General features: G+C 39.1%; 1 long non-coding RNA gene across 1 annotated transcript in view; it reads left to right on the top strand.

Annotated features, from left to right (window-relative positions):
* The first annotated feature begins 834 nt into the window (after window positions 1-834).
* LOC145681621 (uncharacterized) overlaps window positions 835-22,239 on the top strand; it is a 297,402-nt gene continuing 275,997 nt past the window's right edge. Inside the window, exons 1-2 of the long non-coding RNA XR_014130839.1 lie at window positions 835-932; window positions 4,793-4,917. This is a non-coding gene — a long non-coding RNA (uncharacterized LOC145681621). The remainder of the gene's footprint in view (window positions 933-4,792; window positions 4,918-22,239) is intronic.

Raw genomic sequence — 22,239 nt, 5'->3', positions numbered from 1 at the left:
AAGAATAGTTATTCCAGGAAAGGCCAGTGAAGAGGTTCTTCGTGGAACTATTGCAGCGGGTGAGCCTGAATCAATAGTTGGCAACGGAAGATACGTTCCACCTTGTGTCACACAAAAAAATGAAGTTCTTCTTGGGTGTAGTGACATAAAAGTACGATGGATAGCGGCATCACTTTTTGACAGAGAAGACGATATGAATGGTTTTTGAATTGGACCGTTGTTTTTGTGTTGGCGAATAACCGTGTGCTGGTCCTGAATCAAGTGAACTGAAGATACGGTCTGTTTTCTGTTATTCTTTCCTCTATATGTAAGGACACAAAAGTGCAACTGGACGACAGTTCACATTTTTACAGAGTAAGAGCATAAAAAAGATTATTCGTGGGACTGTTGTTGTGGTTGAGCTTCACCAATATGCTTCCACCTCCTCTCAGAATAACAAAGAAAGCTGTTCTTCCTGAATTTGGTTTCACGAAAATACAGTTCGAAGAGAACGATGAATATTGTCTATTTAAAGAATCTGAAAATGTTCCTAAACTAGAAAGCTGCTGTTTAACATGTCTAAGAACAACATGTTGAGTAGCGGTGTACTGAATTACGTGTGGTGAGCAGCTGGCTAGACTACTTTGAGCTGATGACATAATTTTTATTTTAGCTTCAAGCAGTCTGTAAGTGGTTTGATCTGACTCATCACAAATGAATCATCGCTCTATTATTACTGAGTCATTTCCGCTTACCCATCAGCTATAGCAGGTTTAAGTTGCCTCCAGAGTGTGAAAAGTTCGAGGAACACAATTCATACAATTGGCTGGATCCCTGACTGGATGCAATGAAAATAACATTTCTTTCGACAGTCCAGGATAAATTGAAGCTGTTTGGGCCAAGATTTCCATCGAAGTCATGGAGAACGTGGCATATAATTCTACAGCAACAAGGTGAGAATAAAACTATATTTGTGTAATTATAAAGAACAGATTTTGAACAAATAATTACGATTTTCACCCGCTACATTTATCATCAAAGAAATATACAGATACAGTAGACTACAAATCAACCGATCAGCACGGGACTAGGTCTTGGTCTGATACCGAAAAAGTTAATTCAAACTAAAAATACATTTCGTAGCTCCTAATTTGTATAGTATCTCTACAATTGTTTTAAATGGCTTACAGTATTATAATTCAATAAATTTAAATTTCGAAAATCAAAAGTTTGGACTACAACCTACTTTATTGATACTTATAATGAAATACTGTTTATCAAATACAGCATACTAGACTATCACACAAACCATCAACTTATTTACGGTGTATGTGTATTCATTGAAGGAAAACACAAAACTGAAAATACAATTGAGCCTACAATATCGAATGAAGTACAGTACAGTATTCTAAAAGTATTATTGTTATATGTTTAATTTTTTGTTATAGAGCATCTAGCGCGGCTGATAACGAACATGTCTTATTTTTTGGAAGATAGGTGGTTAAGATGAGTACACTGTGTTTAGAATTTCCAGTTTTTCACACGAATCATTTTTACAAGTCAATCAAGTATTCTTGCGAATGTTTATTCAGCTGTACGAATGAAACGTCCGCTTTGCGCCTTGTTGGAACTCACCACATCATCACAACACGTGGGTGGAGTAAGGTCACGCGCTTAATGTCACAAACTCAGTACAGTACATGTTCAGCAAATAGGCTGGGGGTACTTCAGTCAGGAGGTAGTGCATTGTTGAACATCCTCATATGAAAGTTCAAAACCGAGAACACATAATTGGTTGTGATTTTTCTTTTCGAATTCAAACTGGAACATTCTGCACGAAAAAGCCATTAACGTGCCAAAAATGCCAAATAAACACAGCATTGGCTGTTGGTTTGTCGAATTTGGTTCCGGTGACACAGCATTCCAAAATGAGACCTGTGGGCACCGACCAACATCATGTTTGGATGGACTTTTCAGTCATACCTTGGAAGCAGACCCTCCAGAAAGTGTTCATTTTATTGGAGACAAGTTACAGGCATACACTATATGACTGTCGTTGAGCGAGTTCGTGGAATCGATAAGTTGAAAAAGTTTGACTCAGATGCCATTTGAGTTGACTCTGGCCAAGAAGAATTGCTGTCTGGAAGTGTGCAATCCACTGAGTGTAAGGAATAACTGGAAAAGTTTCCTGTAACGGATTGCCGCTTCAGATGAAAAATGGGTATGCTGTGACAATTCTAAACGGTGAGGACAAAGATTGGATCTGACCAAGGTTCAGAATGGTTTCCGTAACTACTTTCGTTCTCAGATAAGCTGATATAATCAGATCGTGCAACATGCAGATCGTTAGAGTGCTAAACTCCGCGAAATGTACCACAAACTTGTTCGCAAGTATTCAACCACATCAAACAGACATGGTGTCGTCATATTGTATAACAACATTTGTCCACATGGTGCGCAAACTGTGCAGGCTCCGCATGAGTCGCTGTATAATAACCTTTCTCATCTACCGTATTTTCCCGATATGTCTCCTACTGACTATCGGATTTTCCGACATCTTGAGCGGTTCTTGGGACTGAAGACCTTCCTTGATGATTGGGTGGTGCAACTTTCGGTTGAAGATTCTCTCGCATCGCAGACTCCATTCTTCTTTCACCATCAAATCCAATCGTTGGGCGATCGATGACAAACTTGCGTGGTTGTAGACGGTGACTATTTTGATTAACTACATGTTGTCGGTTTCGACCTTTTAGCCTGTGGAAATAACGATCCGGGGCGGGATTTTATTCACACCAACCTAATATTTTGATTTCTGAGGAACGAGATTTTTAACTAGCGAGGAATTTAGTTACTAAGAAATTGACAACATTTTATTGAAAGCAAAGGCTTTTTAGAGATTTAAATTGTGTTTAGACCGGAATATATTTCAAAGTACCACATCTAGGAAATTATTTGTTATCCATTTATAAGGTACCAATACTAAACTTATTAATTTCTGGGACCATCTACAACTTTGGAATGAAAAATAGAACCATTAACGAGAAGAGATAGCATCTAGGTGGAAAGTATTACTGGCCAGAAAGAGAGATAACTGAAGATATAAGTGTCAAATAATTACACCCATCCCTATCTGTAATCTGTAACTATGTCATGTCAACTAGCAGAAAGTTCAGATACATAAAAGCGTGAATCCATATGGCTGTCCAGAATGACTGCGACACGACGAGCCAATGCGTCTGTGATATTTCGCCACAGAAAATCAACTGTAGAATATGGAAATATCTGATGTGCGAGGTACTGTGCAGCAGTGATTAGTCAAACATGTTTAAACAACAAAAGGAGTGGTAAGTGCGACAGTCAAGGATGCAGTGGAAGGAATATTGAGATGATGTGTGCCGCATGAAGTCGAGCTTCATCATGTGGAAAGTGACTGCATAGTTCGTTGGCGAAAAACCCATCAATGCGGATTAGAAGCGAACGAGAATGGAAACAAATGGCAGCACATACCACCCGGTGCCGAACCAGTGTGACAACGAGGTGTTGCAAGTCTGTTGACACGCTACCCCCAGACTGGAGTCGCTCATCATAATGTCACGCACAAACGGGATTCCTACAATAAGTGGGCTTCATGTTATTAATCTCTTTAGACAAAATTGTGCGGTACAATTGTAGCTACACATTCATATTCTGGTCAATCCAAGGAAGCTGTAGCATAAAAGAGCCGTCCCACCAGTGCCGTCAAACTGTTCGAGAATATACTATTTGCTCATATACCACCCACTTCTGGTCTTCATTTAGGGGAGTGTGACTAGTATATCCAGCGCCGTAACTTATTTTTTTCTGGGGGGGGGGGCAAGTATTAATACGCGTATTTGGGCCCTCTAGAAAAGTTGTTTTTCTAATTCTTGCGCCCCTCTTCTCATCTTTCTCTTACTTTTTATGGGCCCCCGTAGCCTATGGGCCCTTCCGCATGACAAGGACTGTGTTACCGTTAGTTGTGCCCTGAGCCCGTTCTTTACATGACAAATTAATTAAGGAGACAATATTGACAAATCTGAAAGCCATACGAATAAATATTATTTCTAGGGCCCCTAATAGTAGACATTTTTTACTGAAATGGGCCCACAACTCATTTTTGTTATATTGATCTTTTGTGTGCTGTTTTGTTTATGTAATGTAATGAAACTGTTTGATGCTTTATTTATAATTGCATGTTCATATCGTATATGGAGTAAGAAAATTTTGTCTTAAATGGGCCCCTCTCGAACGGCGGGGAGCTTTCCTGGAGGGCAGTTGCCCCTTCCCCCTCACAAGTTACGGCCCTGAGTGTATCGTACATTCATTACATGGCCATTCCTGCTCTTCAACGTTTTCAGGATGCTTGTGGCATCTAATCTTCCGGAAAGATAACGAACTCCCTCATATTACCAGGGTAACCGAATATACTCTACCTGAAATATGAAGGGTACACAGGAAAAAGGGGCTCATTGCAATTTTTGCGAAAAAGCTGATACGGGCACTTTCTGTTGTTGCTAGTTTCTACTAAATGCACTACGAATGTTGTAAAAAAAAAAAAAGTCACTCCTTGCAGATATAGTTACAGAAGAAAAACAGCTATACAAGGAAAGAAGAAAAAAAAAGACCCGGTGCATCGCAAAAAGGCGTATTTATGTTGAATAAAGTAATAGAATTTGAAATGCATTTGTTGATTATTCCATAACGATACGACATATTACATTACCAATGACGATATAATTTACTAATGATTGAAACCTGATGAAATTTATTAATATACATTTTTTCTTAATTGCAGTTGCAACCCTTCGAGAAGTAGGTTCCTCTTGCAAGAGAATTGATATTGTTTACTATGTTAGAACCGATATTGCTTCTGTTGAAGAGGGACTTATAGTTGCAAGGTGTGCAGCTAGATAAATGACCGTAAGTGTTAACGCAAAACCTTTCTGACATTTTACGAATAAGAATAAAGTTTTTAAACCAAGATCTCAGTTTTACATAAGTGAATTAAGTTGAGTTTGTTTAAAGATACTAGTGAAAAAAATTGACTAATCTTTCGTTGATATACAGAATGATTCAAAAATAAGGTTGAAAAATAAGATAAAAATCAGTGTGCTAGTAACTTATAATAGTGCGGCAGTTTAGCTAGGATATTTCAACATATTGTTCACTTTTTGATAAAAGCATCAAATTTGGCACAGAGGTATACAGATGTAAGATGAACAAATTTGGATGTGGATCCATCGGCTAACTGACCGCTGGCGGTCGTGGTGGCCATTTTCCAAAATGGCCGCCAGTGGACACCCGAAAGACAACATAAGTTAGACAAGGTTTGTTGCTGAAGGTTTTAGTGAATGCTTTGAAGAAACGTATGCCAGATAATTTGTAAATTATATATATTTAGTTAATAATATTACATTTCAGAGCATTCCCCGTCGCAGGCACACAGTGATGTGCATTCCACACTGGCCTTCTTGCACTTGCACTTTTTCATGCAGTCTTTGCATTTGCAAGAGACAAGCTCCCAGCATATCTTGGATGCTTCGGGTAGCGTTGTCCATAGAGGGTCATACAGGACGCTGATCTTGATCCAAATCCAGTCGGTTCGTGATGGCAGTGTTGGTGCAGGAACCAGGGCCTGACCCCAGATATGTCCTCAATGATATACTGCTCTTCGGACGTGCTGCTCCATGGCTGCTCTTTTTGGTGGGATAAGCTGGAACTGCTTTCGTTTGCAAACAGTTTGCGACGTGCCTTGTCAATGTGCGTTTCTGTGCTTGTTCTGTCATAAAGCAGTGTGATTATCCTTTCAATTATATGCATGGCGTCTTCATTAATACGATCTGGTGCAGTGGAGAGAAGAATGAGCGTCTGCGTGAGCTCAGGTAGCACTGTCCACACTGCCCGTGCTGTAATCTTTTGCACGTCTGGCGACGAAACATCGGTAGTGCCTAAGCTTTTTCAAGATCCAGAGACCGAGCAATCTCATGGGCTGCCAAACAACGGAACGTCTTCCCCGAGCCAAAAGATGTTTATATTTCAGTTTCCTCATTCAAGGTGTGTGCCAGAGCCACCGCCAGGACAACAACATCAGTATCTAGTGTGCAGATGAGGATCTTCATGTGGCCATTGTGAGCAGTGTGGGCGGTGTGCAACATGATACGGGTATAGGCCTCCTCGTGGTTGCAAGGTGCCAGAGCTGAAGTATCCTGAAGCGGTGGTTTTCTCAAGACATCATCTCCTTTAGCAATGAGCAGCTCCTTGTTTGCAAGCTGGAATGAGTCATAAAGGATGTCAGATAGGAAAATGAACAGTTCGGTCTTGTTTTCGTTGACTCTGAGGAAGCTGGCAGAGTTCACGGATATAGTTGAATTACCCACCACTCATTTTCTCACCCCTTTTTCCCGCTTGGCTCTTGCTGCACCTTCCAACGAGTTTCTTATGTAGCAGTCCCACACTAGGTCCAGCCGCGTGGCTTGAAAGTTTGGGAGTATGTGAGGCACAAAAACTTGTTGGGCATATTCTTTGAACGTTTTTGCCGTAGCAGGTTTCAGCAACTGGATGATGACTGCTCCATGTAGGACAATGCAGCTTGTTGGAGAAACCTCAGACCTAAGCTGACTGAAGTCTTCTAGACGATTGAAAAGATCACTCTTTTCACCAAACCGGATGCCATCGCCGTCCGATAATGCAGAAGGGAAACCTTGGTTTTCATGTTTGAAGAATTCGTCTAGATTTCCATCCCGGTTCCGGCATCCGATATACAGACGAGAAAAAAGGTTCTCGTCGTTTCTGAGAGATTTCTTTTGCTGCTTGCCCTTTTCTTGAGATTTTGTAGTAGGTTGACCAAATATTTTGAGATTGTTTCTTTTGATAGGATCTTGTATGGGTTTCGTTCTCTCCACCTGGCGTTCTGTGACAAATTTCTCAAACTGCACATGTGAAACTTTATATGAACGACGGAGGTCGTTTACAGCTCGAGATGGCGCGATCTCCTTGGTGTCGAGTACCAACAGATCTTGATTATCCTCTTCAAATGGATTTCCAAAGTCTTCCATCACTTTGACCATTGACTGTATGCCTTTTTGGAAAGCAATTCGCACACTTGATGTCTGCTCATGATACTTTGTTTCTTGTGATCGTTGTTGGTTAGTTCTGAAACTCTTCGATGAGCTTGGCAGCCTCTGATCTTGCTACCATGCACCGTCGCAGTGCGCTGGGATTGTCAGTGAGACCTGCTGCACCTCCGTCTCCTTTTATGGCTGCAATGTTCTGTTCGTGGACTTGATCAATAGAGATTGCGGAGAACGCCTAGTCGTTTTGTGGACTGTGAAATTCCGTACGAAGAATTCATCGGCGATTTCAGGGTGTTTAGTTGGCAATTCCACCATGTCTTGCAGATGCACAGGAATCCAGCGCGCGTAGTTGGTGTCATCCAGGGATGGAACCCCACTACTAGTTCTTTGAGAACATCGACGTACATGGCAAACGACGCTTGGCGCAGAGAGGGCACTATACCAAGATCGTCAGTTACAATTCCAGTACAGTTGCCCAATAGTAGACCTGGAGGTAAGTCTCCGCCTTTCGCTGGCACCACTCTGCGAACTCAAGCTGGTCGGTGCCGGCGTCACGCAACTGGTCAGTGTAGTGATTGTAGGCGTTCTGCTCCAGGGTGAAGAGGGCTGCTTCTCTTACTTGATGCGCTCTCCTGATTCGAGTTACATCCGCAGGAAAGGAATCCACAGTCCCGGCACTGGTGATCTCTGCCTCAATCAATGCTTACACCTATCCGCACCCTCACAAGAAATCACCAATGGTCTTCAGCGCTGCGATCTCGATATGAAGACCGCTGAAGAAGATGACGAACTTCTCTTCACCGTACACCTGTGGCCACTTCCATTGGATTTGCTTTGCCAGTGCAAAAAGCGGTTGGTCGAATATAAGCACTGGAATCTGGCCAAAGTTAAGATGTTGCACTGCGTTCCTGACGACATCCGTGGAGAGCTTGATCATAGCGACGGTATGAGCAATCTCCAGGAAGAGTGGGGATAGTGTGGTGGGGCAGATAGCCCGACTTGTGTTACTGGACTGCAAACTTGCGTGGTATGCAGCCCATGAAGTGTTTTCTAATGGAGAACTTTCTTTTACTGCTAATTGAGTGTGCAGTAGCCAAAGATACTCTGTTTCAATATTTTGCTTGAGACCGCTGTTGTCTCTTAGGGATGTCAAGTTGGTAACCGGTACCTGTGTGTTCTTGATGCTGCTGTTGACTGATGGGACATCTGTATAGTATTGTGACAAACGGTCAACTGATCTCGTTCGACCCTCCGAGGATACCGATGTCGGGGTCACCCCGGCTCCATGGAATGCAGGATGTTGCACCAGGGAAATAGCAGTCCCATGAAATGACAGTTTTGAGATCGTAGAACTTGGATTATGGTCGATGTTTTCTACAGCAGCGGTGGTGAAGACTTTGCCTCTCATCTTGGGAGGACAGACTACTTGCTTCTGGTGGTAGAAGCGGCAGGCACTGTTCCGCAACTGTGCGGAGAGGGACGGGATTCGGTCGTAGGAAACAGAAATTCCTATGTGTGACAGCTTGTCGACTAGCTCCCTTTCACGAGTGTGTGCATGTAGCATGAGTCCGATGTACATGGGAAGTGGCGTCTCCTGTGTGGTGGCATGGTCGAGACGTACTGCCTGTGTCGGCTCTTCGGTGCTTCACACAATTAAATTTGAGGAGGTGGCGCTGATAGACAGTGCCGCTTCTGTAGTGCTTTCTCTAAGGACTTTGATACTTGATCCTTCGAAGATCATAGTGACTAGGGCCAACAACACGGATGGTACGGACTCCTGTTGACATTCTGGAGGAAATCTGTTGAACACGTTATCATCTCCGAAGATGTGGCGTCACACAATTTGGGCAGCGCGTGCCAGATGGACAGCATCAGTATCTATATCCAATTCATAAGCCTTTGCCAAGGCATCACAGAGGTCTTCATTAAATGCAAGCAGCACATCGCTCCCCTTCTGCTGTACACACATGTTAGGAAAGTAAGCAAGCAGTCTCTGTTTAAGACGGGTCGAGTGCACTCTCACTTCCTACTTACTCCCATGTGTCCCATCGGCGAAGCATATAACTGCGCCAGGTCTGCAAGTTTAAAAACCGGAGCCGTCTCGGCTTCCGCTAAAGCTTCTTCAATAAACACGACCTTCTATTGCTTGTTCATAATTTTAACTTTTAAGGGACATTTGCTTACTCTTCCGAATGCGATTGTACAAATACACGAGACAATTGCGGTGGTACTTCGCATCCTGTGCGATCATGTCCCCAGCATTGAGTTTCGTCTGTAGGTCCATATCGCCCAGAATCATTGTGCACGACCTGACACGCGAGTCCAGTTGGAAAGTCGCAGTTTTATGAAGAGGGGCACGACCAGCAGTTTCTCCGCAAAAGAAACATTTCACCTCTCGTTGTTTAGGCTCAGTACTTGATTAACGTGACAGACTGTATTAGTTTTAAAAAGTATCATCTTTCGAAATTTCAAGGCTTGCTTAAATTAGTGATTGTTTATTAATAGTCCGGCAGTGTAGCTAGGATATTTCAACATAATGTGCACTTTCTGATAAAAGCACCAAAATTTACACTCCGGTAATATCGTATCTCAAGTGACACTCTGGGAGTTTTTTTACAGTTTTTTTTTACAAAATTGTGGTAGTAACTGTAGTTATGCAATGGGAATGAAAGGGTTAAGTATTACTCTAGTAGGTGTTGCGCCGACATATATATATCTTACAAGACGGCATGTTTTTATTCAAAATATTCAATAAACATTCACTAAAACCTTCATCAACAAACTTTATCTAACTTCTGATGTCTTTCGGGTGTCTACTGGTGGCCATTTTGGAAAATGGTCACCATGGCCGCCAGGGGTCAGTTGGCCGATGGCTCCACAACCAAATTTGTTCATATTATATCTGTCTACCTCTGTGCCAAATTTGGTGCTTTTATCAAAAAGTGCACAATAGGTTAGTTAATCCGCAGTACTATAAAGAAAACTAAGGGATTTGTTATATCATATTTCCTTTACTACAGTGCAATTAGACCAAAAAAGGGCAAAACCTGGACATTCAAAAAAATCCTAAAACTTTTCTAAAATGATCAAGATACTCTATTCAGTAACTCAGAGAAAGTCCAAAAAAATCCCGTGTCGGGTTTGGTCACTATGGCCGCCATATTTGAATAGCCTATTTCCAATGCCAAAAGTTTTTGCGGAGAACTAACATTCACTTTAACTGACTATAATACAGCTTGTAAACACAGCAGAGATATGAACCATACATCGTTGAAAAGATTCTTAAACAGTTGTACATATTGTATAGGGGAAAAATGGGAAATTCTAGAAAACTAATTAGAACAGAAGTGAAAAATTGAGTTTTGGGATTTTTATTACCACATTGTACTGACAAGAAATAAAGAAACAATCCGAAATCTTTTCTAAAATGATCATGATACTTTCTTCAGTAACTCAGAGAAAGTCCAAAAAATCCCGCATCGGGTTTTGTCATTATAGCCGCCATATTGAATAGCGTAATTCCAATGCCAAAACTTTTCGTGGAGACCTAGCATTCACTTTAACTGTAGGACAGGTTGTAAACACAGAAGAGATATGAACCATGCTTCGTTGAAAAAATATTTAATTAGTTGTTCTTATTGTATGATAATTGAAGAAATTTAGTTTTCCCGAAAGGGGAAAGGAAAGGAAATTTTGGAAAATTTCTCAGAACAGATGTGAAAAAATGAGTTGTGGGATTTTTATTACAGCATCGTAGGGAGAAGGTAAATAAAATATGTACAAAATTATTGGCTGCACTCTAATAAATTATCGGCTAAATCCTAATATTAATATCTTCTAAAAACTGAGATTTTGAAGAATCATATAGTCCTTTAAATTCCCTCTTGATCCATTTTCTAAGATTTTCACCTCTGCATCCACAAGTTGTGAGTGAAGTTATCATTGGGTAGGTATTTTCAGAGGCTTCGATAAGCTCTACAAACCTAACTATTGGTGTCATTGGAAAGAGGAAGAAAGGAAAATATCCAATAATTTGAGGGAAATTTTAATATAAATAATACGTATATACGTATATAGTCCCTGCATGTAGGAATAGTCGGAAAAAATTAACATGTATCCACAAGAAAGGAAATTCTTGGAATTCATAGGTTAATTCTTCTTTAGTCAGAAAGTCAATCTAATTCCCAGATTGAGACTTTTTCTAGTGTTGTAATATTTATTAAATTTTTAAATAGCGCATACTTGTTCATCCTCATAGTTATCATCATTCTATGGAAGGCAATGGAAAACCATCATGGGTTAACTTTGCCCTAGGACCTTCGGGTCAAAGACCTGCATTCAGGCAGAACACTACATAATCATTATCATAAATTCAGCTAATGATCCTGCAAACTAGAATCTATTTTACTAAACCAAGAATTCCCGAATTTTGTAAAACAAAGGTATTTCATATTTAGAGAAGTGACAAGTTTTAGTGCGGTATTCGGAGTGACCTGACAATTGAACAGGCTTTGATAAGAGCTATGAAAAGTAGTGGCGGCCTCACCTGGGGACGAGAAATTTTGCTTCAAATATTACTACAAGGGCTCATTCCCTGCCTGCATATTCAAGAATAGTGGAACCTGTGGAGAAATCCATTGATGTTATCTCCGCCTCCTTCGAACATGACTTGCGAGAGTCTCGTCAAACTCGTGATGCCGAAGATATCTCTGTTTCATCAACTGGCTCCGAGAACATAAACCATTCGAAAGATCATCCCAACTTACATCAATATCTACTGATTTGCATTGATGAAAATGTAAATTGTGATAAAGCATTAGAAGTTAGACTTGCTGTGATGAAGAAGATTGAGGGAAAGCAATTCAGTGAAATTTATCTGAAACGCAAGTCAAGTGAGAAGTCCGTGGGCAGCTTAACAAGATCAGTAACTATGCGTAATGAAGTAATCTGTGTAAACCAAAACCAGCTTTTGCACTGCATGGTATGGACAGTTAGCTCTGAAGAACAGTTGTCTGAGATCTTCAAATATGAACTATCTGCGTATCCTCCCTCCTTATTTGATGAAGGAAGTCTAATGAGGAAAGGTACAAATCATCGACAATATCCGTTTTGTCCTGAACTTCGACCCAGAAAACAACTAGTGCCGCAAAACAGGGTGTATCCCACAAATCTGATGGTGGGCATCTTTTGCATCGTGTTGTATGACAGCTTCCAGCCACGTTTAAAGAAATATGTCAGCAATATACCTCATACGTTGTTACACATTATGGAAAAACTCTCCTCGTTTTTGATGGAAATAACAAAGGTAAAAGGACAAAAGATGAGGGGTATCTGCGATGTGCAGGAAAGACTTGCCACGTAGACATAGAATTAGAAGATACGGAGTAGAATTCAAAAGTAATGAGCCTTCGTTCAAAAAGACATATTTATTGAGCTGATCGGTACAACTGAGTAATAGTCTTCATAATTGGCTCCTCCTGCATCAATGCACTTCTATAGGCGGCTTTTCCATGACTCAAAGGCTTCCCCGAAGGACTGTTCCGGGATGGCTGCAAGGGCTGCCTTGACATTTGCTTTGATGTCCTCGGTGAAGTCGAAACGTTTTCCTTTCAGCGCTGATTTTAAGCGAAGAAACAAGAAGTCAGGAGGCGACAAGTCCGGACTGTAGGGAGGCTGAGGTATCACAGGAACGTTGACTCGGACCAGGTAGTCGGTGAGGATGAAGGCGGTGTAGCTGAGGGCGTTATCGTGGTGAAGCTTCCAGCTGTCCTTGATGCCCCTGCGCTTGCGCGCGACGCTTCTTTTCAGACTTTTCAGGACTTCCTGGTAGTAAGCAGCGTTCACAGTCTGTCCGGGCGGGACAAACTCGTAGTGGACGATCACCGTCACTCCGGAAAAGGCGATAATCATGGTCTTCGTATTCGATTTGCTCATCAGCGCTTTCTTGGGACGGGATGAGTTTGAGGTGTGCCACTCAGCGCTTTGTCGTTTTGTTTCTGGATCGTACTGAAAAGTCCAAGTTTCGTAGCTGATTATCGCTTTCTCGAGAAAGGCAGGATCGCCTTCGCACAATTGCAGTAGTCCTTCGCATCGGAGCACTCGGTTCCGTTTCTTTCTGTAGTCAAAATTCTCGGCACAAATTTCGCGCAGACTTTCCGCATGTGCAAGTCCTCGGTAACAATGCGTTGCATCGTTGTCTCCGGTAAGCAGGGTTCTCTACTTGGTAGAGACTGAAACGCCGGTTCGTGTTCAAAAACTCACGCACTCGCTGCACATTCACGTCAGTATGGACTGACGACGGGCGTCCAGACCGGGGTTCGTCAGTCACTTCTTCCCGGCCCTCACGAAAAGCAGTGTGCCACTTTTTGACTTGAGAATAGGACAGACACTTAGTCCCAAACTCCTTTTGAAGCATGGCGAACGTTTCGGAAGGAGACTTGCCCAACCGGAAGCAAAATTTGATTGCTCTAACGAACTTTACATATCGCCGTATCACGCACCACCGTATAGAGGCTACTGTTAAGGCCGATGCTACCGCTTCGAAAGATGGGAACCAACTGACCCGCGTTGCGCTGTGTAGCCAACACTCACCACCACCGTCGCTGTCAAGCGGAGCGCGCGTCAGTATAAAGTAAGGTTCATTACTTCTGAATCTTACCCTGTAATATTACTGTTACTGTAGGGCAGACTGAATTTATACTAAATCACTGCAACAAAATGAGATTCAGCCATCTTTGGAGTAAGCATCTCCAGAAATCAGGATGCAAGGTACTCCAGACCAAGGCAGAGTTTGATATGCTGATTGCAACCATGGCTATTACAGAGGCCAAGAAAGGCCTTAGAGTTACTTTGATTGGTGAAGACAAATATTTATTAGTTTTTCTAGTTGCCCTTGCTGCACCAGACACATTTTTGGAAATGATGGTGCCAGGAACGAAGACTTGCCCAGACAAGATTCACTATTTTGGAACTATTCAAGATGATATAAGTGATATGAAGGACTTACTTCTAATTGTAGACAGCTTCACAGGATGCGATTCAGTTTCGTCGTTTTATCGGTCCTGCTCTGCTTTTTAACTCTGTTTACAAAAAGTTTGAGTAATAAGGAATCTAGAGAGAAACTAAATATTTTCAATAAGTTTCGAGTGTCAGCTGAAGCTGTGGCTTAAGCTGGTAAATCTTTCTTTCTGTCACTGTATGGGTCAAAAGATATCGGAAACTTAAACATTTTATGCCACCAACTATACGAGAAAACAATTTCGAAACAACCTATACATTTGCAGTTTAACTTAGCTGTACTTCCTAATACAACAGGAGCCGTTCGTGAGCATTCACTCCGAGTCTTTTATCAAGTACAGCAATGGCGTGGTGTTAACATGGACATTTTACGCTAGGGTTTGAAGATAGTCAATAGTTATCTGTTTCCCATAACAACTTTCCTGCACCGACGACTGTGAAGGAAGTTCTAAGTAGCGGAGAGGTATGTTAAAATGCTCAACCATGTGTATGTACTGCGTATGGCATGGATGTACCAACAAGAACATAGAAGATGAAGAGGAAGTGGATGGAAATTTGCTAGTTCCTGAAAAGGATATCGAAGAAGAGACATTCTAAGATGCCAAACATCCTCGTCTGGAATAGATTCAAGTAAACGTAAGTTACTTTCAAATTAAAATTATCTAAATTAGAAACCTTTACATAATAAAGAATTACTTTTTAGGACTCTTCCTAGCTCAAACATACATGTCAAAGTCTTCCGACTAATCTGGCTTGTTAAGAATAGAGCATTTTTTAAAAAAGAAAACTCAAATTTTGGGGTTTTCCCTTCTCCTCTTCCCCAAAACAGTCAACATCTTTGTTTGTAAGAGATATTGAAGCCTTTTCAAATGCTTATCCTTTGATAACTTCATTCAAAACTTGTGGATGCACAGGTGAAAATTTTACAATATTTGGACAAGAAGGAATTTAACGCATTACGTGAACCTAAGTTTAAAATTCCAGTTTTAGAAGGTGTTAATATTGTGTATTTTTAACGTTTTACTAAGAAAGATTTAGCCAACAACTTGCACATATTTTGTGTTTCTTCTTCCTACAGTACTGTAACAAGGATCAAAATACAAAATTTTTCACTACTGTTCTGAGAAAGTTTATGGAATTGTCCTTTTCCCCCTCTAGTAAAAGTGAAAATTTTCTCAATTTTCATACAATAAGAACAACTTGTTAAATATCTTTTCAATGAGGTATATTTTATATCTCAGCTGTGTTTATAACCTGTACTATAGTCAGTTAAAGTGAATGCTAATCTCCACAAAAACTTGTGGCGTTGGAAATAGGGCCCCAATATGGCGGCCATAGTGACGAAACCCGACACGGAATTTTTTGGAACTTTCTCTGAGTTACTGAATAAAGTATCATGACCCCCGCCAAGTGAACTTTGTGGTGGACAAACACCATGTGCGTGGGTTTCCTCGGGGTTCTCCCGTTTCCTCCCACTTTCTTCATTCCACCATTTCATTCAATACTCATCATCACCGTCTCCTTTAGCCTCACCGGCATAACGGTGGGACGTAAAACTAAAAAAAATTCATTTCATTTTTCAAAGTATCGTGATCATTTTAGTAAAGGTTTTGGATTTTTTTTTGGTTCTTCTGCCTACTATGTTGTAATAAAAATCCCATAACTCATTTTTCACTTCTATTCTAAGAAATTTTGTAGAATTTCCCTTTTTTTATCTTTCGGGAAAATGTAAATTTCCTCAACTTTTACACAATAAGAACAACTAATTAAGTATCTTTTCAATGAGGTATGGTTTATATCTGTGCTGTGTTTACAACCTGTATTATGGTCAGTTAAAATGAATGCTATGGTTTCCACGAATACTTTTGACATTGGAAATAGGCTATTCAATATGGCGGTCATAGTGACGAAATTCAACGCGGGATTTTTTGGGACTTTCTCTGAGTTCCCGAATAGAGTATCATGATTATTTTAGAAATAGTTTCGGCTTTTTTTTTTTTTTTTTTTGAGTGTCCGGGTTCAAATCTAATTGCACTATACTATTTGCTTCTATCTAAAAAAAGAAAAAAAGAAAAAGAAAAAGCAATTTGAAGATTTGAAATTTTGACAAACCTTCACACAGTTCCTTGTGTATTTGATACTTTTACAGAGGAAGTACTTGAGCTCTATTTTAAAGGAAATAATAGGCTATGTTGGTTAGCCATGAATAAGGAAATGGGGCATAAAATAAAGATTAAAATGACAAAGCAAAGTACTAAAAAAGTTTATGTTAGGAAAGAACGCTTCTCAAAGAGGCCTAGCGTCAAATGGAGTGAAATCGGACAAATATGGGACATTTTCATCTGTGCTGGAACTACGCTACATTATTTTGTTAATGTAAATAGCTGTATATCTTTGGGGATGTGTTTCAGAAATACAACAAATGAAGGTAAAGAATTTTTGACCAACTATGCACATAGAAAACATAAAATATGTCCGATGTCATCCCGTGTTGTGAGGTGACTTATAACATTTCTGCATAATAGTTCGAGGCTGTGTTACTACGGTGTGAAATCGGACCGTAAACAATATTTGACAGCAAAATGGAAGTATGTCGGACATTTATTTGAATGTTTTATTAGTTTCGTTTACACATTTACAACCAAATTTAACATAGTGACATACGAATACCCTGTAAATTTCAAAAGAAACATACATATTGATTTCAGGCAATAGAAGGATAGAAAGCAAGAAAAAAGTATTACACACAATCATGTTCCGATTGTCCATCAATGCTTCAGATTAATATACGCTTTCGTAGAACTATGTATATCTTACTCCTTACTTCACGAGGTTAAGTAACACTCGGAAAATCTGTTCTTTGCCAACTTCATCATCCAGATAGCCTTTCTATCCAAATATCCATTCACAAGATACCTTTTATATTCAGATGTAAAGGGGAAACCACAATTTGCAGCTCTAAGAATGTCACGCACTAACATGGTTTCCCCTTCTGCACTTACTTGTTAGAACAGTTCGGCCCAGGGTTGTCAACCGTCCTGATTCTTCGGGACTGTATCGATTTCTGACTTAGTTCTCCCGCGTCCCGACCGGCCATTCGTCGGGACGCATCTTGTCCCGATTTATCGATTTTCAAAGTTAATTAATATTTTACTGAGCCATTTTTACGAAGGAATAACTTATTCTTTTACACGAATAGCTTAATGTATAGAATCAATTTAACAAATTTGTGTTTTAATTTGACTCATGTTCCGGACAAATGTTCGAAACTGCTGTTCTGTCGACTTAATGAGAGCTGAGCTGCTCATTGCTTTAAACTTGCACATGTCTTGTGCCGACTTTATCTCAATTTGTAAGAGCAACAAGAAATTGATCAAAGCTGCTAGGAGTACCGAAACGTACATTTAAAAGAAAAAGTTAAATTCTGCAGGAAGAACACGAAGTCTTCCTTTGCATTTTTAAATTTAAGTTTACCAAAGGGAACAGCCAAAGAAAAGACTTGGTTAGTTGATATTCCGTTTCAGTCATTCTTTAAAGTAATTATTTTTTTTGTAATAAAAAACATTCTATATAGTTTTCTCTCTAACTTTTGTTTATGTTAAATAAATAGCATTTATTTTGGTTTGAATTCGTTACGAATATTGCTTATACCTAGTGATGAGCAGTGGGTTGGAAAATAAAAGAAATAAGGTGCCACATTCATTCAGTTTCGTTTATTCAGCTGATTATTTACATTGTTTTGAATGACTTGTTGTACGTGTAGTTGTCTCCGGGGGGAGGGGGTGAAAGGAAGGCTCCATCGCCGATTATCCCGTTCCGACTTTTTCTTGAGTAAAGTTGGCAACGCTAGTTCGGCCTCTCATAGTTCTGGAGTGCTTGTTTTCTGTTATCTATCGCGACACCTTATAAGCATGTCTGCTTTACGATAGGACAGCTTTCCCTCTTCCACAACCCGAATAAAACTTTTGAAGTCCGCCGAATCGTAATTTCATTTTGGCTGTACGCCAAATAGTAATGTGGCGCCGTCCGAAATCACCTGATCACTCCACTCCACTCTACTTCGAAACATACACAACGTTGCAAGATGAAAGGTTATTGCTTGTCAAACCAGCGTATATTCTTAGCAAGTAACTGAGGGTCATTATTTTTGCTAATAGGTTACATGTAGTTTATTACTTTGATCTCCAATCACGTTGTTTTCCAGGATACACTTTTTCTTTGTTCCCACAATGACATTTCCATCCATGTGTACAGGGGTGGTAAATAACATTATTGCTTCAGTATTTACATATAATGCATGCGGGACCATCAATTGACAACCAGCCCACACCGCGACTCTCTAGGTTTAACAACAGTAGATTAAACTACGAAAACAACAAAATAACTTGCAAGCGTCCGATTACACTCCTACGTCCGATTTCATCCCATTTGACGGTAGCGGTTAAGGTGATTATTTCTTTTACACTTTGAAAAATAAAGTAAAACGCATGAATCTTTACGAATTAAAAATATCACATATAACAAATTGAAAGTCTGCCAACATGCCAGGTTGAAATAGAGATGAGAGGTTGAAAGTGAACAAATGTATGAGATTTTAATTGAAATTATAGGACAAGAAATGCTTTTTTCTTTTTAAGTTCAGACAATTACTGTAGGATTAGGATTTAACAGATAGTGATGGATTGAGTTTGAAGCACGAGCGTATTTAGTTTACTTAGTTACCTAAATCAGCAATTTGACGGAGGGTGCTTCTAAAATAGATTTTTTGATTACTAAATTCTTTACTAACTGAAATGCCCGTTCTTCGCATGGGGAAGGTATGGTTAATCAAAATATTTGAAAGAGTTCAGGTGAGTTGATTTTGAGTTTAACGTTCCTTTCAGCAGCGAGGCTATATGAGACAGGATCTACTAATTAACGTGGAATCCGAACCACATGAGCTACCGCCGGGAATCGGAAAAATATTTGAAAGAAGGGAAATGAGTGAAATAAATAAATAAATAAATAAATAAATAAATAAGAAAGTACAATGCATTTGGCTTTCCTCTTGTCACTGAGTAAAATAAATAAAAAAGAAATAAAACGCCTTCGGCGTTCAGGAGCGGACCAAGGGCCGGGCAATCCGGGCAATTGCCCGGGCCGCCATAGTCAGGGGGTGCCAAAACGAGCCTCAAAAAGTAAATTTTATAACGTGTTTTTTACTGAATTTTTTGGTTTATATTGTTGTAAAGAAGCGTCAATTACATAATCTTTTCCCATTCTACGATGGAAGAGAGTTTCATAGTACTAGGGGAACTGTATTGACAAATGGAAACATACCATGTAGAAGAAAGAGTGAAGGGGAAGTTGGTATTGTTTATAGCGGGCCATGTTCCTTGTGAAGTTTTCCCAGGCAATGAATGTTATTTGATTTTATACATGTTACTCTTTCAAAGTGGTAGTGGAGATAGAAGGTTATATTGTACTGTAATTGTTGTGATGTGCTGAAATCAAATGTATTTAAAATTGTTTAACTTGTTGCTGATTTTCAGTAATAGTAAAATTGAACTTTATGTTTAGTTTTTCTTAAGTCTTGATATGCTTCTAATTATCACGCCTAAGGCCAAAGGTTTGAAAATTAGGAAAACACTTTGTGTAAATTATTCTAGATTTTAAGGTACTGTTTTTATGAAAGAAAAAGATATAGACGCTTTCTCATTAAGTTCTCTAAATTCTCTAGTTATTTAGTTATAAAGCAGGGGAAGTCGGAAAATATGGTTACAGCCAGGGGGCATCCACGGAGAGGTCCACCGAATATTCAAAAAATCTTGTTTTTTTTTTTAAATGATTGTGTTTTGTTTTTACTATGGCGCACTCATGGAAAGTCCATCCGATCTGGACCGCATGCAATCTTAGTAACTTGACAGACATTTGTGCACTTTCTCAATAAAACTATACTTGCTTTAACAGTGAAATTATTAATGTGGTTTTAAGATTTGAACTTACACTTTATCTGTATTCTTTCCTTTCTTATAAAAACGATCTAGTCCTTTATATTTTTTTTCCGTGAAGATGCGTAAAGTAGGGAAAGTCGTGCTTTGCAGGGACACAATGTACCAGGGGACATAGCTCCTACAGCTCTTCTGAATTTCATACCAATTTTGCCTTCCTATCACTGAATTAAGTTTTCTATGCTTCATTTGGGCAACATAAAATAATTGCATATAGAGAGAAACAAGTGAAATGGGAGGCAATATATATTTTTTCGTATATCAAAGTACTTTTTTTTCTTGCTGACATTTGGAGAGTTTTTCTTGCTGGCGCATATGTGGAAGTAACAAGTAAATGCTTCAGCATATTTAAGATACCAATGTATTGCTTCTACATTCTGATCACTTTAATTTATTATGCAGTCCTTTCGTTAAATTTACTTTAATTTATAAATAGAACGATCAAGTACCAAGGAACACGAATTTTCATGTACCAAGGGACAATACTTTGCATATGATGATAGCTATTTGATGTAGCTCTAATAAACTTACAAATTTGTATTTTTTAAAAACCAATATGCCTAGTTAAATACTTATTGCATGCTATTTCAGCAAACAATGTGATAAAACTGCAATATTATTTGCTTTATATAGCATTATATTCCTTGTATTTAGAAGGTTACTTGACAATGTAAAAATTCGCATTCTCTTGAGAACGCGGAAGCAAGCTATGGTTTCTGTATTGTACTTATAATTGTTTAATTTAACAAACAAATTAGTTGGCAGTAATCGATTATCATCAGATTTATGGTTGTCCCTAGGTACAATAATTTCTTTCCTTTCTGTTGTTTTTTAGTGTACCTTAACAATTTGCTCTGAAAATCTTAATTATTCAAACATTACTATACTATAAATAAAATCAAATAAGACTGGCCTATCATACATATATAAACAAGAAAAAAAATCGTCAAAATTGTTATTACTTGAAAAAATACAAAAATAATTTACATTATTGAAGCTATCAAATAATTAAAAAAAAGCATATAGCGCAAGTTTAGAGGTCGCTATACTGCCGACAATCACATTGGTTCAGGGATTTTATTACATCCAGGCACCAAAGCATATTTTTTTCAAAAAGAAAAATCGATGGGCGGACGAATATAGACGCTATTAAATATGTCAAATACAAGCATTACTAAAATTGTTATGAATAAATTGAGGTAAATTAATAACATTATTTTCGTCCAGTTGAAAAATTCTGGGGAGAGCCAGCTTTGCTTCTACGGGGGTCGACCCTCTCTGGCCCCCTCTAGTTCCGCCTATGCTTCTACTCAACTATAGGATGTGATTATACCATTTGTGTAGATGGCCCCACGTAACAAACTAGTATTTTTTTCTACAAGTTTGTTTTGCTGGTCACATGCAAGGAAGGGGAATATTTATTTATTTATTGAACAAATTCCCAGATACAGCATAACTTTGCCATTTCACACAGGGAAATGTTAACAAACAAACAAGAAAACAAAACGAAATAACAAAACATAAAACCAAACAAAAACAAACAAGAAACAAAAGTGTCAACAAAGAATGTAAAAGTAATATTATATCGTCAAAGCTAGTTTAATTAGTCTTTAAAACACCGGGCTCGAAAAAGTGTCCACATCAGTTGTTAGAGATTATAACAGTTAGGTATCCTGTAAAAAAAAAAAAAAAAAAAAAAAAAAGACCTATATTATTGCCAACCTAGGACTTGTATCATGGAATTGGTAAGTATTCCGGGTTATACGGAAAGGGACATGTGAGGATAGTTCCTAAAGTGATGTTTCCGAGCTTAAGTTTCCATTAACTATTTTATGAAGAAATTTCAGGTCAGAGTTATTTCTTCGTACTCCCGGAGTCTGGATATTAAGATATCGCAAGAGTTCCTCCTTAGGTATTCAAAGTGAGGGAATACGAAAGCGTACTATTGCAATAAAGAAACTAAGAATAGAATCGAGTCTAGAGAAATGTGTAGACGTGGCCATGGCTATACACATGAACATGGAACAAATATGAAAAAAGATATTACTTTTTGTCTTTTTGCATAGCTTTTGATTTTCTACTAATCTTCCTCGAGCCGAAAGTCGAAAATTAAAAAAAAAAATTCATATGTGATTTCATCTGATGAAGATTTATATACTTAC

Source organism: Thermobia domestica, chromosome 3 (genome assembly GCF_964235325.1).
Source record: "Thermobia domestica chromosome 3, izTheDome1.hap1.1, whole genome shotgun sequence".
Lineage (NCBI taxonomy): Eukaryota > Metazoa > Arthropoda > Insecta > Zygentoma > Lepismatidae > Thermobia > Thermobia domestica.
Note: the sequence above shows the minus strand (reverse complement) of the source record. Positions and strands in the feature narration are given on the sequence as shown.